An 18,844-nucleotide genomic window follows, 5' to 3' on the forward strand; every position below is an offset into this window, starting at 1 on the left:
CAAGTAAAAAACTTCTTTAAAATAAAGTTTTGAAAAACATGTCCTATATTTGAACGATTTTTTGTTTTGTAGTCAAGATGCAAAAAGAAAACAAATTTAAAGACAGTTTCATTAATTTTAAAGAATTTTTCTGAATTATTAAAGTCAAGTTGACCTTAGCCCAAATATTTTTTCTTTCATGTTATGATACCCATTTTTAATTAAAATCACTTAATTATAAGGACAATATGACTTCATTGAAAAGTTTTTCGACTTTTGAACAAGGAAAAAAACTTTATATTAGAGAAATGCGTCTTCTATGCTAAGCAAAATTTGCATTCGTATTTCAAAGACATGAAATCTTTAACCTCACGACAATATTTTTTTCAGTGCACCAACACAAACTGTCAAGCAGCTATATTTTAATATAGCAACGTTAAAAAAAATATATCTATGTGATATTAAGATTACGCAAAATAAATTTTAGGATGCGAAATTTATAAAATATTAAGGACAAATTTCTTTAAACTTTGCTGCTGAAGTTTTTTTCATTAAATTTAGGACACAAATTTTATAAACTTGCGTCCCTCCTATAATGTAGAATGTCCTTGAGCTAAGGCAAAGATTCCTTAAAGTAAAGAAACACATTTTTGATTTAAAGAAATCGTCCTTAAATTAACCGAAATATTGAATCTTTAGATTTAAGATAAAAATGCTTCAAATATACGCTAAGATTTTTTTGAGGATTTAGTATCTTTGGTTTAAAGTTTTTTTTTCGGAATTAAGAAAGCAGTTTTTACTTATAATTTTGATTTTTAAACTGGCATTTGTTTGTACGTGAATACCTTTATTAATATACCGCCAAAAGAGACTGTAACTTCCATAAAAGAGATATGTATCCAAATTTTAATTTTATTTATTTTAAATTTAAAACCAGAGAAGTCACTGTCTTTATTTTAAAGAAGCCGCATCTTTGGCTCGAAATCAATACCGAAATCCTTAAGGGAATTTTACCTTTTGAGTGCTAAGTAGGTGAATTTGATGTTCGTAGAACTTTTTTCGAGTGTTACCATATAACCAAACACAAGACACCAATATATGATTCTTCGTTTGCTCGTTAGTTTTCCTAAAACATGTGACATTTTCTACCAAAATCATAATAAAAATGTCATTTATCATTATATATGGTCACAACCAACCATGCTGTGATTTTGTCTTCACTTCTAACAGCAGCAAAAAAAAAGAGAGATTGTTAGATAAATACCTACTGCTAAAGGCAAAGAATAATAGAGTGGGTACAAAACAGGTTAGTAATTATTTGGGGTTAATTAATGTAATCTTATATACCCTGTATTATGGATCGCAAAAAAGAATTTCACTTGAATTTAATAACTCGCAACTGTTTTTAAGTGGTGGTTTGTCTCAAGAAGTAAAATCTTGGAATTGATACGTTTCTAATTTTCTAGCATTGTGTGGACAAGCGAAGGCAAATACGAACGTCACACCGAATTTCAGGCCGATTGGGATAATTATAAATTATGGATACTATAAATTATTCTGGACTATTTTGCATTCCAATTTTTGCATGGTTGCTAGAGAGTACTTTGAAAATTTTGAACTTTTATCACCAACAAATTCGTTTGTTACAAAATTTTTATTTTTGTTTTTTTTTTTTTTTTTGCAATAAAAATTAATTTATTAACCAAAACCACAGCCTATTTCATTTATATCAAGCACTATTATTTTCTTACTTGAAGTATTTAGTCTTCCGAACATATGTTGAAAATATATAAAAACATGTATAAACGGCCGTGAGTTCGGCAAGGCCGAATCTTATGTACCCTCCACCATGGATTGAGTAGGAACTTCTCCTAAAGACTGTTATCCACAATCGAATTGCTTGGGTTGTGATAATACTTAGCGATGGCAAGGTATCTTAAAACGTCATTACATCGCCTTCTAAATTCTAAGTTAGTCCATACGTGGACTAACTTAAGATCGGCCTAGCCGATCTTACGGCCGTAAGATCGGCTAGGCCGAATCTTATGTACCCTCCACCATGGATTGCGTAGAAACTTCTACAAAAGACTGTCATCCACAATCGAATTACTTGGGTTGTGGTATCTTAAAACTTCTTAACATCGTTTTCTAAATTGTGAGTCAGACCATACGTGGTATATATTAGAAAAAAAAAGTTATGTATAGGTAAGTCTGCAAATACACGCAAAAAATAATTCTTTCCTCCCAAACGAAATTTTAGACAAACAAAGTTCGTTTCTCATTTGCTGTAAGGAAGTGTATTTGGAAGAAAAGTATAAACTTTTTGTGATAAACATTTATTCTTTTCCAGAACACAATATCATAAAGACTAACTAAAAAAAACATTGTTTTCTTGCTAGTTGCATTTTCCCTCACATCTTTCTCAAATCCACGAGTTTTTTTAGTTCTTAACACATTTTCCTGTAATATCAACAATGTAACAGAAATTATACGAATTTATAAATTTTTAAAATTTTTTTACCTTTCGCCTGGACGGAGAATCGAACCGCGGACCATGCACTTTGTAAGCCAACACACTAACCACTGAGCTATGTACCTGTTATGGTCATCAATAGATAAGTATCCATATAAGTTATATTTATGTAGCATAGCTTGCGGCGCCCACGAACCGAATAAACAAAGTTTATTTAACACAAACAAACATTTAGTTTGGCACCGTGGAGCAGTAGTTGCTACGTCCGACTCTCATGCCAAGGGTCGTGGGTTCGATCCCTGCTTCCACCAAAGTTTTTTTTGTTTTTTTTTACATACATTCCACATATGTTCGGAAGATTGCGAAAAAATTTTCAACATTACATTGTACTGTATTAAATTTTGAACTGTAAAATGTGTCTTATTAAAGACCTAAAGTCAGAAAAGAACAGTATTTGATATAAACGAAATGGACTCTGTTGTTGTTTCAAAAATAATAATAACAAAAATAAAAATAAAAATTTTGTAACAAACGAATTTTTTTGGTGATAAAAGTTTAAAATTTTCGAAGCAATTCAAAAAACTCTAACAAAAGAAAAACGTTTTCGGTACACGTTTTCCAAACGTTTTTTTCTTTGCGTGTAATTACGAATCGATATGGACTTATGCACGGTACGTAGAGAGCCAGAATTGAAATATGGGGGTCGCTTATATGGGGGCTCTATACAATTATGAACTTGATATGGACCAATTTGCGTGTGATTGGGGATCGATTCATCTGAGGGCTATATATAATTATATTCTGATATGGACCTAGTTAGGCATGGTTGTTAACTGCCATATACTATATATGATTATAGACTGATATTGACCACTTTTGGCATGGTTGTTAAATATCATATACTACCACCACGTACCAAATTTCAACCAGATCGGATGAATTTTGCTTCTCCAAAAGGCACCGGAGGTCAAATCTGGGGATCGGTTTATATGGGAGCTATATATAATTATGGACTGATATGAACCAATTCCTGCATGGTTGTTGGATACCATATACTAACATCACATACCAAATTCCAACCGAATCGGATGAATTTTGCTCTTCCAAGGGGCTCCGGAGGTCAATCTGGTGATCGGTTTATATGGGACCTATATATAATTATGAACCTATGTGGACCAATATTTGCATGGTCATTAGAGACCATATACTAACACGATGTACCAAATTTTAGCCGGATCGGATGAAATTTGCTTCTCTTAGAGGCTCCGCAAGCCAAATCTGGGGGTCGGTTTATATGGGGGCTATAAATAATTATGGACCGATGTGGACCAATTTTTGCATGGTTGTTAGAGACCATATACTAACATCATGTACAAAATTTCAGCCCGATCGGATGAAATTTGCTTCTTTTAGAGGATCCGCAAGCCAAATTTGGGGGTCCGTTTATATGGGGGCTATGCGTAAAAGTGGACCGATATGGCCCATTTGCAATACCATTCGACCTACATAACAACTACTTGTGCCAAGTTTCAAGTCGATAGCTTGTTTGGTTCGGAAATTAGCGTAATTTCAACAGACGGACGGACGGACAGGCATGCGTACGTCGACTCAGAATTTCAACACGACCCAGAATATATATACCTTATGGGGTTTTAGAGCAATATTTAGATGTGTTGCAAACGGAATGACAAAGTTAATATACCCCCATCCTATGGTGGATGGTATAAAAAAGCCATATTACATACTATATAATTCATTTCTTGACCGGTATATATAGGCAAGTCTACAAATAATTACGAACCGATATGAAATTTTGCGCAGTAATTAAAGGGTAGGAATTAAAATATGGGGGTCGATTGATATGGGGGCTATATACAATTATGAACCGATATAGACTAATTTTTGTGTGATTGGGGATCGGTTTATCTGAAGGCTATATAACTATAGACCGATATGGACTAAGCTTGATATGGATGTTAGCAGCCATATACTACCACAATGTACCAAATTTCAACGAATCGGATGAATTTTGCTTCTCCACGGGGATCCGAAGGTCAAATCTGGGGATCGGTTTATATGGGGGCTATATATAATTATGGACCGATATGGGCCAATTTTCGCCATGAATGTTAGGGACCATATGCTGACACCTCATACCAAATTTCAACCGAATCGGATGAAATTTGCTGCTTCTAGAGTCTCCGCAAGCCAAATCTGGGGGTCGGTTTATATACGTAAACCTTGTCCGATACCATTCGACCTACATCAATAACGTCCACTTGTGCCAAGTTTCAAGTCGATAGCTTGTTTCGTTCGAAAGTTAGCGTGATTTCCACAGACGGGCGGACAGACGGACATTGCTAGATCGAATCAGAATTTCACCACGGCCCAGAATATATATATACTTTGTGGGGTCTTAGAACAATATTTCGATGTGTTACAAACGCAATGTACCCCAAAGATAATGTACCCCCATCCTATGGGTATAAGGTATAAAAAAATACTTTTTGGTTTTCGGTCGAAGCAGGGATCGAACCCACGACCCTTGGTATGCAAGGTGGACGTACTAACCATTGCTCCACGGTGCCCAACTAAATGTATGTTTCTGTTAAATAAAGTTTGTTTAATCGGCTCGTGGGCGTCGAAAACGATGCTATATAAATATAACTGTTTGACTGTTGATAACAATAACCGCTACGTAGCCCAGAGGATAGTGTGTTGGCTTACAAATTGTGTGGTCCGCGGTTCGATTCTCCGTCCTGGCGAAAGGTTAAATTTAAAAAAATTATAAAATCGATTAATTTCTTCTACATTGTTTGTATTACAGGAAAATGTGCCAAGAACTAAAAAAACCTCGTGTAAGTGAGAAAAATGTGAGGGAAAATGCAATTAGCCAAAAAAGATTGTTTTTTTTTTAGTTAGTCTTTATGCAATTTGTTTTAACTATATCCTGGAAAAAAATAAACGTTTATCACAAAAAGTATATACTTTTGTTACAAATGAACTTCCTTACAACGAAAAGCAAAAGCGAAATGATCTTTGTTTGTCTAAAATTTCGTTTGGGAGGAAAGAATTATTTTTTTTTTGCGTGTAGATCTAGCATCACCAACGGAATATCACGTTGATCGGGTGAAAAGTAATCACTCTTCTCAAGAAGTCAAATTTGGTTGAAACGTCAACATGGGGTATTTGCAATACCTCGTGAACAGTTGCAATAAGAAGTCGATGTGCTATATTTCGAGCCAATATCTCTGTTCGTTTGAAAGTTAGTGGGATTTAAATAGACTGACATATGGATGAACATGGCTAAATAGAGACCACGATAGTCCAGAAAATAATAGTCTTCAAAAGCCATAAAATGCCTTGATGTTGACATCGATTCATTAATCCATTTAGATATACACAAACCTAAGGACATTGCATATTTGTCATCTGCACATTGACCTGCTCTAATGTTTTCACTACAACTTCATACCTTCAACTATTACTCCATAGAACTTGTAAATGATGTTACTACCTCGTTTGTCAGCTCTGTCATTGGAACACGTTATGGTCAAAAACACTTAAGGGGCAATAGAATATTTAACAAATGGATATTTAAAGCCATGGCCAACAACTGTAGGCAATTCTAAGGGGCAGATTGCTTCTTCATCAAACACTCCTGTCATGTATTGACATTTGTAAGAAATTTTAATTAGTCTCCAAATTCTTGTTTGGTCTTACTCTTGAGACTTCCTGAATTCGCGAGCCGGTAGTTATTAGAATTGTCTTCGATGAAGTTTAATGTTCATCTCATGTTCAAATAGGGTAATAAGCCTACTCCAGTATATTTATACTTTAGACATTATATAGCTCATAAATAAATGTTTAATTCCAATGAGAAAGTTAAATAGTCTTACCATGTACCATATTGAAATTTTGTTGTTTTTGAATTTAAAAGAGTATCAGACATGTGTATAGTATCAGTCTAAATGTATGGAGTACTAACAAAAAATATCTGCATTCTGAAAGGCTCACAAAATGCTGGTCGCTACAAGACTTCCCAAATTTATACATCTAAAATTTATCTATCCTCGCACATTGACGTGTCTTGGTTATTAAATTTTTGGCCCATTTTAAAATTATTAAGGATTATCGACATAAGGTCCCATTGACTGATCGATCTAAGAACAGTTTTATGTTTTGCACAATAGAAAGATATAATAAAGTGATTTGAAATACGGTTGGCTGGCAGCCAATGTTTTTATCTTTGATCCTAGGCGGTTCCATATTAAATTTAGATAATTTTTAACCAATATACCTTTCACAATTTTTTCAAGGCAGTTTTCTTGGTGTTTCACAAAATATATAAATGAATCGCCTAAGTTGGATTTCCATTTTCTGACTTCTATTCTATACTGAATTTTGAAAAACTTTCCCCAATATACCTTTTACAATTTTTACCTTTCAACCATGTTTTCAGTGATAAATTTTCATTTTGGTTTTTGTTCAATAAATTTAGTGAAAGGTACTTTTTCGCTTTTGTCCTTTTCCCAAAAAAATGGATTTCCAATCCCTTAAAGTTTTATTTCCAATGTAACACATTGAACTATTAGTCTAAGACACTATAAGTAAGTCATGATGGGGAAATTCTCAGTATCTCTGACCGTGTCCGTCCATCCACACGTCTGGTTTTCGGATATAAGGCCAGGATTGAAAGTGGTCCTGGGAAAGTATGACCATTGTAGAATATGCCGGAATAAAGGGAAACGTAAAGGCAAATGAACTCGCGATAAGAGCTAGGAAACAAAGAGAAGTAAACATGAAGAACGCAAAGCCTAAAACGGCTACGGAAAGAAGAAGTTAGAGGACCCAACTTGTCGAATACTGGCTTATGAGCATTAAGACAACATGAGATATGCAAACCTGGACCCTATTTACAACTTAGTCTAACCTAATCTCGAAGCACCGGATATGATTTCATTCATATGACCCTATTTACAACTTAGTCTAACCTAATCTCAATTCACCTACAATAGTTATTTTGATCCAATCTTAGTTTCCACTTATATTCTCCCAGATTGTTCTTGTAGGCGTCTTCATGAAGTCTAATGTACAACTACCTTGCTTCTTCCAGGATTTTCGCATATTACACACATCATAGACAGCCGTGGCGCTTGAGTTTTCTTCTTGAAGATATTGAAGACTTTATGTTGAACAGATATTGAAGACTTTTGTAAACTGCTCCACAGCTCGTTCCACGTCTAGTATATATTGCTCATATTTGACTCGTGTCTTCTCAGCGCTATTATACTTAACGAATCCCAATATTTATAGCCTAAACCACATAGTGATCAGGGTATAATAATTTTGATCTGCCAAAAAAGTGCCTACCAGAAATATTGATTTCAGACCCCATAAAATATATACCGATCGACTAAGAATCACCTCCTGGGTCAACGTCCGTCCGTCTGTCCATGTATTTGTTGTTCGCAGGATCCCGTGTGCAATTAACTTATCACGAATCCAATTATACCCGATTATTCGTCATCTTAATACCTTTCATTTATGTACCAACAACGATATAATCGGACATTTCTAACTCATAATATAATTTGTTTAGTAAAAAAAGAGCGAAAAACTAAAAATAATGGGATATCTCAAAAACTATTCCATAAAAAAAATTTTTAAACATTGTTTCGAATTCAGCAGATCAAAATACATAAGAAAAGTCGACTCTCGTCAAGTGTACATTTCCAGTGTAAACTAGTGTTATCAAAAATTTTCTTTCTTGTTGGATTCACAGTTTTTTTCAGTGTACCAAACTAATTAAGTGATTTCTTCTTTTTTAATAATGGTATCAATATAAGTGGCATAGTAACTCTCTGTTTCGCAAAATCAATTATATCTTCTACTATCAGACATTTCTGTTCAGATTGTGATAAAACTTCCATAAACATTTTCCCCCAAATGTTCTTAATTACGGAAATGCGGTTTATCTCCCAAACCTATACCAATGATAACCTACAAACAGTTTCTAATTCAGTAGGGGTTGTTTAGGGTATGATAGAGTCGGTCCCGCCCGACTTTCTGCACTCAAAAAAAAGTTGACTTGGATCCAAAGATTTTGACCTTCCATTAAGGATTTTGGTATTGATTCCGAGCCAAAGATGCAGGTTCTTTAAAATAAGGAAATTTTTTTGCGTCCTATCTGGCTTTGAATCTACACTGAAAAAACAGTTAACCCACCAGGAAAGAAAATTTTAGTTAATTGTAGAAAAATTTGATTAATGGTAGAAAATTTTAACTAAACTGTATTATAAACGCAGATGTCGCGCTGATTTCGCAAAAACAAGTAAAAAATTTTCGACACATTTAAGAAGATTTATTAGACAAAATTATTATTTTTCATTTATTAAAGAAAATTTCGTAGTTTGAAGGAAAAAATTGGAGTTCAAAATTGCAAAAATGTCTTTAGTGCCATACGAAGTTCATGATGGACGCATTATTGGTAAAATTTACAAATATTAAGGAATTCTGAACTATTTTGTGGGAGACACGAATTTAGTTCATCTTTATACTTCAATTGTGTATAATTTTTTCTTCTGCTTTAGTTAAGTTAACTTACGTACGCAAAAAATTGTTGATGGCATGGAAACTTTCTTAAAACGTAATAATTCCATGATCTAAAAGAGAATTAAATCAGCTTTAGTGAAATATAGGGTTCACTTTTTTTTGAGTGTAGGATCTATAAAATTAAAATTAGGATACAAATCTCATTTGTCGAATTTTCATTCTATTTTTCAGGTATATTAAAAAAGCTATTCACGTACAAACAAATGCCAGTTTAAAAATCCAAATTCTGAGGGATACTTCGAAGTAAAAAATATTTTCTTAATTCCAAAAAAAAACTTTAAAACTTAAGATGCTAAATCATCAAAATAAGTCTTAGCCTATATTTGAAGCGTTTTTATCTTAAATCTAAAGGTCCAATATTTCAATTAATTTAAGGATAAGGATTTCTTTAAATCAAAAATGTGTTTCTTTACTTCAAGGAAAATTTGCCTTAGTTTAAAGACATGCAACTTTAACGAAGGGACGTAAATTTTCAAAATGTGTATCGTAAATTTTATGAAAAAATAATTTTTAAGCAAAGATTATAAACTTTCTTTTAGTTAAAATATCTTTATTTTAAAGAAATTTGTCCTTAATAGTGTGTAAATTGCGCATCCTAAAATTGGGGTTGAGTAATCGTTAATATCACATTACTTATTTGTTTAATAATCGACTCAATATTAGTGGACTCAATCTGTACGAGCAAAATCAAGTATACGAGGGCGGTTCGGAAACTTCTTAGCCTATCAATGAAAGAGAATAGTTAGTTTTTCAAAAATATTTTTATTTTTCAATGTAATCTCCTAAATTATATTGAAAAATAAAAGCAACTCGTACTTTAATTCGCAGATTTTAGCCATTGTTAAAACACTCTTGTGCGCTGGTGCCTTGTCTTGATGAAAAATAATTTTTTGGTGTTGTAAGCCAGGACGATTTTCTCGAATTTGTACATTTAATTGATCCAAAAGGTTGCAATAGTACTCTGAATTTATTGTTTTACCCTTTTGCAGATAGTCAATCAATAAAATACCTTTGAAGTCCCAAAAAACCGTTGCCATAACCTTACCAACCAATTGAATTGTTTTTGCCTCCTTTATGGCACTTCCTCCAGCTTCAGTCCATTGTTTGGATTGTTCTTTTGTCTCTGGGGTATAGTGGTGGATCCATGTCTCCTCAACAGTTATGAAACGACGCTTAAAATCAATTTTATTTCGCTTAAAACGATCCAAACAAGCTTGAGAAATGTTCATTCTTATGCGTTTTTGATCGACTGTTACCAAATGCGGCACCCTTCTTGCAGAAAGCTTTTTCATCTGTAGTTCTTCATGCAAAATTAAATGGACTCGATCATTTAAGATGCCCATGATATTAGCAATTTCACGCACTTTTATTCGTCGATCATTTAATACCATATCATGCACGTTGGCTACAATTTCTGTTGTTGTTGCTGTTTTTTGACGCCCACTACGTGGTTCATCTTCAATGCTTGTATGACCACATTTAAATTCAGCAACCCAATTTTTTACTGTTGCATATGAAGGAGCACTTTCACCTAACACATTCACCATATCTTCTCCCGATGAACCTTTTTTATGTAAATAAATATTTAATGACAGCTCGCATTTCTAATTTTTCCATTGTAAAAAAATTGCGGATGCGTCTTTTTTGAACACATGTTTCTATAAAAAGGAGTTGCCATGTCGAAACAAAATTTAACATGTGTTCACAACAGAGATGGAAGTTTGCAAAACACTTAACTTTTTTCTGTTTATTCCGAGTTTTTTGTGCTAGGCTAAGAAGTTTCTGAACTGCCCTCGTAGCTCTTAATATCAGGTATTCCTTTCAGATTGAGATAAGTCTGCAATAAACATGTACCGCTTAATTTTCTTAAATAAGGAAATACGGTTTATTTCCCAAACTTTCACAAATTTGTATGTTTACTGATTCAGTGGAGTTGGTTTAGGATATGATATAGTCGGCCCGACCTACTCACTTTTTTTGTTTTGTTATACCCTAAACCACATAGTGGTCAGGGTATAATAAGTTTGATCGGCCAAAAAATGTGCCTACCAGAAATATTGATTTTAGACCCCATAAAATATGTACCGATCGACTCAGAATCACCTCCTGAGTCGATCTAGCGCTTGGTGTCCGTCCGTCCGCCCGTCCGTCTGTCCATGTATTTGTTGTTCACAGGATGTCGGTCGCAATTATTAACCGATTTTGATGAAATTTGGCACAGGGAGTTTTTTGGGCACAAGGACGAACGCTATTGGAAGAAATCGGATCAAATTTAGATATAGCTCCCATATATATGTATCGCCCGATTTCGACAAATGGGGTCACGTTGCGCGTTTTTTCAAACGGATCGTCACCAAATTTGGCAAAAGGTAATCTTTTCCATCGCCCTTCAAGTCTGCAAAATTTCATCCAAATCGGTTCAGATTTAGATATAGCTCTCATATATGTATCGCCCGATTTTCCCAAATTTGGCCACAAAACCTTTATTTATCAAGCGATCTTACTATATGTGCAAAAAATCATCGAAATCGGTTCAGATTTAGCTATAGCTCCCATATATATGTACCGCCCGATTTTCTCAAATTTGGCCATAGAACCCTTATTTATTAACCGATCTTACTAAAACTTGGATAGATCCAGTCCTCTATAGTACTAACTATATGTGCAAAATTTCATCGAAATCGGTTTAGACGTAGATATAGCTCCCATATATGTATCACCCGATTTTGAAAAATTCGCCCCTAATAACCTTTTGTTTGACCATACAGGCTTCATTTCTTAACTGATCTTACTCAAATCTTACACAAGGTAACCTTTTGTGGAATTAATCAAACCCGCAAAATATTATGCAAATTGGTTCAGATTTAGATATAGCTTCCATATATATGCATCGCTCGATTTTCCCAAATTTGGCCATAGTACTCTTATTTATTAACCAATGTTACTCAAATTTCAAATTTTGATGTACTAGCCGATCGTACTTATACGTACTTGTGTTACATAAGAATATTGCTCGATTTTTACAAATTTGTATTTATTACCCACACGAATTTAACGATTTTCTCTTTTTTAATAATGGGCTCAATATTAGTGGCATACTAACTCCGTAGGCGCAATATCAACACAGCCAGTGTTGCTAGAAGTAGGGGAAATTCCCTATATGTATGGTTTTTCTAATATTTAATGTCTTGTAGGGACGTAGAGCCACAATGTAGGACATTTTCACTCAACACAATTTGTAATAATTTTTACATTTTGGTGGCTCTAGAGGAGGAAATTAGAAGCCGGACAGGTTTGATCTTTAGCAATGTGTGGTAAACTTTATTCCTGTAGAGAATTTTGTCAACATTTTATTTCTATAAAACATTTTGTCAAAATTGTATTTCTATAGTATTTTTTTTTTTCAAAATATTATTTCTATAAAAAATTTTCTCAAAATTTTATTTCTGCGGAATTTTTTCTCAAAATTTTATTTCTATAGAAAAATGTTTCACAAAAATTTGTTTATAGAAACTTTTTCAAAGATTTTATTTTTATAGAGATTTAACAAAAAAGATTACTAATTTGGGTAGAATTCTACCAACTGTGGCAACCGTGGTGGTAATACAAATTTATATTCTAAGTTATATACGTTGCATATTCATGTTTTAAGATAATAAAGTACTTAGAACCATTCTTGTTTGGTAAAATTTTTTAAATTTAACGAAAAATATAGTAGGGAAAATTGTTTGGGAATGTATGGGAAAGTAGGGAACTTTTTTTGTCCTTGTAGGGTAAACCGAACATTTTCCGTGGCAACATTGACTATGAGCTATAGTCAGATTGATACAAAGCACCCATAGACATGTACCCCTTAATTTTCTTAAATATGCAACTGCGGTTTATCTCCCAGATCTATATGTTACCCCACAAATGCTTATGATTACTAATTCTGTAATGGTGGTTTAGGGTATGATATAGTCGGCCCCGACCGACTTTCTACTTTACTTACTTGTTTTAATATAACTACTACCCTGTATACTATTGTAATGGGCTTTAGTTTAACATCCCATCTTAGTAGTATGATGGCCTATTCTAGACTAAGACAACATGTGTGATTATTATTATTATTTATTTATTGCAATAAAAATAACATTTCCACTAGAAACGGAAGTCTGAATAAAATGTCTGGTGGTTTATGTCTCGACTACCACTCAATGGGAACATAATACAATTAAAAACAAAATTTGTTTAAAAATTCTCATATTAGAAAACGCATATCATTATTCCCACACATACCATACCATGACCAAATTTGTTTAGTTGCAACTCGCCTTGAAATGTGAATTTTCTTGGTTCTCGAATAACAAAGTTCATGTTTGATTTTCTATTTGTATACGGAACTGACTAGCTGGTTGCATGTTATTCCTTCCGTAGGCATTTGACCAAATTGAAAAACAAAACGGCCATAATTCAACATCAACAAAATGGTACATTTAAACAAATGTCCAATTGTTTATTCTCATTTTCAAACAATTTGTTAATGGAAACTAGACATTTTTTGGACATAGAATGGCATAGAGTTTGAATGGCGTGGATAGACCAATAAACTTGTGTAGTTTATGTGTTAACACGATTCACAAATGCCACAAATGACCAAACCAAAGAACGACCAGTTTCATGTGACGACTCGAAAATGTTAAAGCGAGGTAAATGCATTCAACACTCAACACACTTGCCACGCAACATTTGCAGGCGGCATGTTGCATGTTGAGGAGTCACAAGAGAATGCAAAAACAACAAAAACGTAGAATATGTTGCCCCAATCTAACCAAAGCAAATCTATAATGGTCAAAACAACGGGTTTTTTGATTTTGGCAAAATACACACACACACACTCAGGAGCATAGCTCGATACAGCGGTCTCAGATAGTTGACCAAATACTGAATTACCTCTGCTAGCCTCAAACGACTGTTAGTTCGAGGCCAAGAAATCAACTTGAAGAGCTTGTTTTGCCAAATACTACTATCATTGGATGATTATTCTCTACAAAGTATACCAAGAAAATGTGTCAAAAAGTGAATAAATCCCCTAGCGAAGTATGCAAGATGACCAAGGAATGAGGAGTTTTCAGCAGCACTCTCTTTAAGCTGAAGCTGAACAATTTTCGATGGGAATGTGAAGTAACAACAATTATAATTCCCCAGTTCTTAGTTGAGTGTTGAGTGTAGGAAACCTTGACTCCTTGGTTGTATATCAAAACCTTGAACTTGACCTTAATGATTTTATGTGGCAGGAGCATAACAAATCAAGTCAAGTACTGAACACAATGCATTTGCAGCAGCTGTTGCAGCAGCATATCCAAATAGTGACAACAATGAAAATATTTAAAATCTTTTCGTAGGTCGGAGGTGTATAATAAACCCAATAGGCCCATAGAGCATTTGCTAAAATACTGACTTTTGTTACACTCAACAAAATGCTTAGTTGGATTGAAAAATTCTTACGTTCAATGAACACAGAAAAAAAAGTGTCTCGTAAATTTAAGAAGATTTTTACAATAATTTATCACAAGAATTTTCCAGAACTTTAGTTCATTTTTCGTATTTTCAACGAAAATTAACTACTCGAAAGAAAATTTTACAAATTCTAAGTAGCAAACGTTTAGTTCATGGCCTACAAAATACGATGGAAATTTCCTTAAAAAATTTCTTAACTGGTAGTTAAAAATTCGTTTGTCATGCTATAAAACTACAAATTTATAAATAAAAATTCGTTTGTCATGCTATAAAACTACTTGTGAAATGTAAAGTATTTTCTAAATAATAAGTGCAATTTACTGTAAGATTTTTTTGTATGAGAAAATATTTTTTTACGAAAAATGAACTTGAAAGTGGATAGCAATTTCTTACTGACAATTCCTATAGTTAATAATTGTTGGTAAAAAATTACCCAATGAAATATTTTTAGTTCACATGTAATTAAATTTATAGACATTTTCGTCAAAAATGGTAGATAACATTTCATGAAAATTTTGCAAATTTTAAGTTAAACGTTTCATCGCTCATAAACTGGTGTGCCTTTACGAATATTATTCTTAGAGTAAATTGTCAGCAGATGCGATGAACTAATGCATAGTACAGAGATCTTTATCGGCATAGTGGAATGTGATTAATGTAAAGATGATGTTACTTGAGTTTTGTTGTGTATACATGAGCGTGGGGTTGTTTTTATTTTTGTTCATTTAGTGGTTTGTGTGTGTGTGTTTTTTATTCACGGATGGTTTATTTGGCTGGATGAGGTGTTGTTTTCAATAAAGGCACATGTGTTTTTGTTGTTGTAGGAATGTTTTGGCTTTGCTTGGTTTTGTTTGGCATGCTTCAATTGTGTAGTTGGCGTTGGCGTGGATTGTTGCATCTTTTAAGCAGGTATGCAACAAGGGAATATAAAGGCATGGAATATTTTGGATTTTTGAGACATATATTGGTGTTTGTTTATTAAACCTTTTAAATGAAAGTTATTAATATTTTATTGGTAGTTTAGAAAAAAGTTATTAAGAATATTTAGGAAAATATGTATGTTGAAATTAAAAGTGTATTGAAATTTTTATTATTCAATATAAAAAAATTAATATTCAATTCTAGATGAATTTGGAAATCGTTTGCTATATCTCAGCGTATAGTTTAGTCATAAATTGGTAAGTATATATTTTTTAAATGGCTTTCTTTTAAAAAGAATATTTTTTATGTATATTATTATTTGTTAATCATTTTTTTGGAAACCAGTTTAATGTTTTTTCTTTCACGAAAATTTTGCAAATTTTAAAAACAACATTTAATTTCAGAGCAACTCCAGATGGATTCGAACAAATTTAAAAAATAGAGAATTGGTAAGTTTTCTTTTAGAAATTGGCTTTATTTCATCTAGAATATTTACGTTTTTGTGACCTTTTTATCATCAAAATTACATGTTTTTAATAGCTTATTTTAGTATTTCTTCAATCAAATTTTTTGGAAACCAATATAATATTTTTAATGTAAAAACAAATATTTAATTTCAGAATAACCCCTTAAAAATTTGGACAAATTTTTAGTACTCCTTTGTCTGTAATTAAATAGTGAATTGGTAAGGATTCTTTAACTTTCTTTCAACCCTGGACAGTCATACATATTTTTTGTACATTAACTTCATCCTTCGTCATTTTGACTACGGCTGATTTCAAGACGCTATAATTTTCAAACTTGAATTTTTTTTCTTATTCAATTTGGTTTTACGTAGTATAAAACAAAAATTCATAAAACGGTCGAATTAGTATAACTTAAATTTACCATTTCCCAATAGACTAAAATGCATTTTAAATCGAAAATTAAATTACGTGTCGTCATTTTGACGAATGATGACTGTCTAGGGCTATCAAGAATATTTGGTTTTTTATGCATATTATTATTTTTTCATTAGATTTTGTGAAAACCTATTTAATAATTTTATTTAATGTAAAAAATAAATATTTAATTTCAGAGTAACCCAAATAAATTTGGACAACTTATTATATTTCCCCTCAGCGTACAATTTAATAGAGAATTGGTAAGTTTTATATTAAAACTTTGGATTTCTTTCAACTAGAATATTTATTTTATTATATAACAACACAGTTTTATGAGTTTATTTAGAATACTTCATTATTTCTCTAATTGTTTCAGGTACAAATTTTATGAGATACGTTTTCCAAAGGAAAGTTGAATTCCTTACACCATTTGATAAAATGCCCCCAAATATGGTAAGTTACAAGCTAAAATGAAGAATTAAAAATTATATTTCATAACATGGTGTTAATTTTTAACAATTTTCATTATTGTTTCCATTTTTTCCAGCAAGATATGTGAAATAATTACCTACGATGAATAAAAAAAGGATAAGTCAAAATGTCCAAACAGCGGGTTCAAATAAACTACTCTCTGTTCCACGTGGTCATAATTTTTATTCAAAAAAAAAAACATTGTATTAAGAACTTTCATCATAAGTATTTATAATAAAGTACTTTTGCTTAAAGAAAGTTTAATTTTAATGTATGAAAATTTTCATAATAGTAAAAAGGTTTGTTGTTCTTTAATTATTTAATTTCTGTGTACTGTGGAATGATTGATTTAAAAATAGTTTAGTCGTCGACATTTTAAAGAGACTGTTAACCAATTTTTATTATCGGGTTTCCTACAAAATAAGCAAGTAAACCAAAATAATACTGACTTTTTAACTTGGTAGGGGTATATAAATCTTATGGTGTTGTAAAAATGAACTAAACTACAATGTTATAGATGAACTAAAATTTAAGAGAATTATAAACTAGACAAGTTGAAAAAAATCTTAAGGGCTAAATCATGGTCAATATTACTACAGTTTAGTTCATTTTGCAATGGAAAAGGGTTCACTGTTTTTTCAGTGAAGGAATTTGGATTATTACAATGGAGTTTCAGCCTAAAATAGAGAAAATTTTTTTGACTTTAATAATTTTTTGTATACGTTAATAAGACGAACTAAGAAAGGACAATATATTGGACAAATTATACACAAACGAAGCATAAAGATTTACTAAATTCGTGTCTCCCACAAAATAGTTCTGAATTTCTTAAAATTGGTAAATTTTAGCAAAAATGCGCTCGTACTAAAGACATTTTTGTAATTTTGAACTCAAATTATTTCCTTTACACTATGAAATTTTCATAAACAAGTGAAACAAACAAAAAATAAATATGTATAATAAATTTTCTTAAATTTGTTGAAAAATATGTACTATGTATTTTTGTGAAATCCTCTTGGCATCTATGTTTGTAATACAGTTTTGTTAAAATTTTCTCAAATTGACATAGCTTTTCTAAAATTAACCAAAATTTACCTTCATGTTTGGTTCATTGTTTTTTAAGTGTAGGGAAGCTGAAACGAAGTGTTACCAATCACAATGAGTCAACATTTAGAGAAGCTGTCTAAACTGAAAAAAGTATTGTCCTAATTTGAATGATCATGCAACCAATATTGTAAGACAATCATTAACATAATATTAAGGAAATAATTGTTTTAAATAAAAACAATTACAAGAAAATCCCCAATCTTTAATTTAACCCTTTCGACCCTAATGTTGCCTGTGGGCAACTTTTTGTGTTTTGAGACTCGCTGCACAGAAAAAAAAGTGTCTCGTAAAATTAAGAAGATTTTTACAATAATTTATTACAAGAATTTTACAGAATTTTAGTTCATTTTTCGTATCATGAACGAAAATTAACTACTCGAAAGGAAATTTTACAAATTCTAAGTAGCAATCGTTTAGTTCATGGCCTACAAAATACGATGGAAATTTCCTTAAAAAATTTCTTAACTGGTAGTTAAAAATTCGTTTGTCATGCTATAAAACTACTTGTGAAATGTAAAGTATTTTCTAAATAATAAGTGCAATTTACTATAAGATTTTTTTGTATGAGAAAATATTTTTTTACGAAAAATGAACTTGAAAGTTGATAGCAATTTCTTACTGACTATTCCTATAGTTAATAATTGTTGGTAAAAAATTACACAATGAAATATTTTTAGTTCACATGTAATTAAATTTATAGACATTTTCGTCAAAAATGGTAGATAACATTTCATGAAAATTTTGCAAATTTTAAGTTAAACGTTTCATCGCTCATAAACTGGTGTGCCTTTACGAATATTATTCTTAGAGTAAATTGTCAGCAGATGCGATGAACTAATGCATAGTACAGAGATCTTTATCGGAATAGTGGAATAGTGGAATGTGATTAATGTAA

Source organism: Haematobia irritans, chromosome 2 (assembly GCF_050003625.1).
Source record: "Haematobia irritans isolate KBUSLIRL chromosome 2, ASM5000362v1, whole genome shotgun sequence".
NCBI lineage: Eukaryota > Metazoa > Arthropoda > Insecta > Diptera > Muscidae > Haematobia > Haematobia irritans.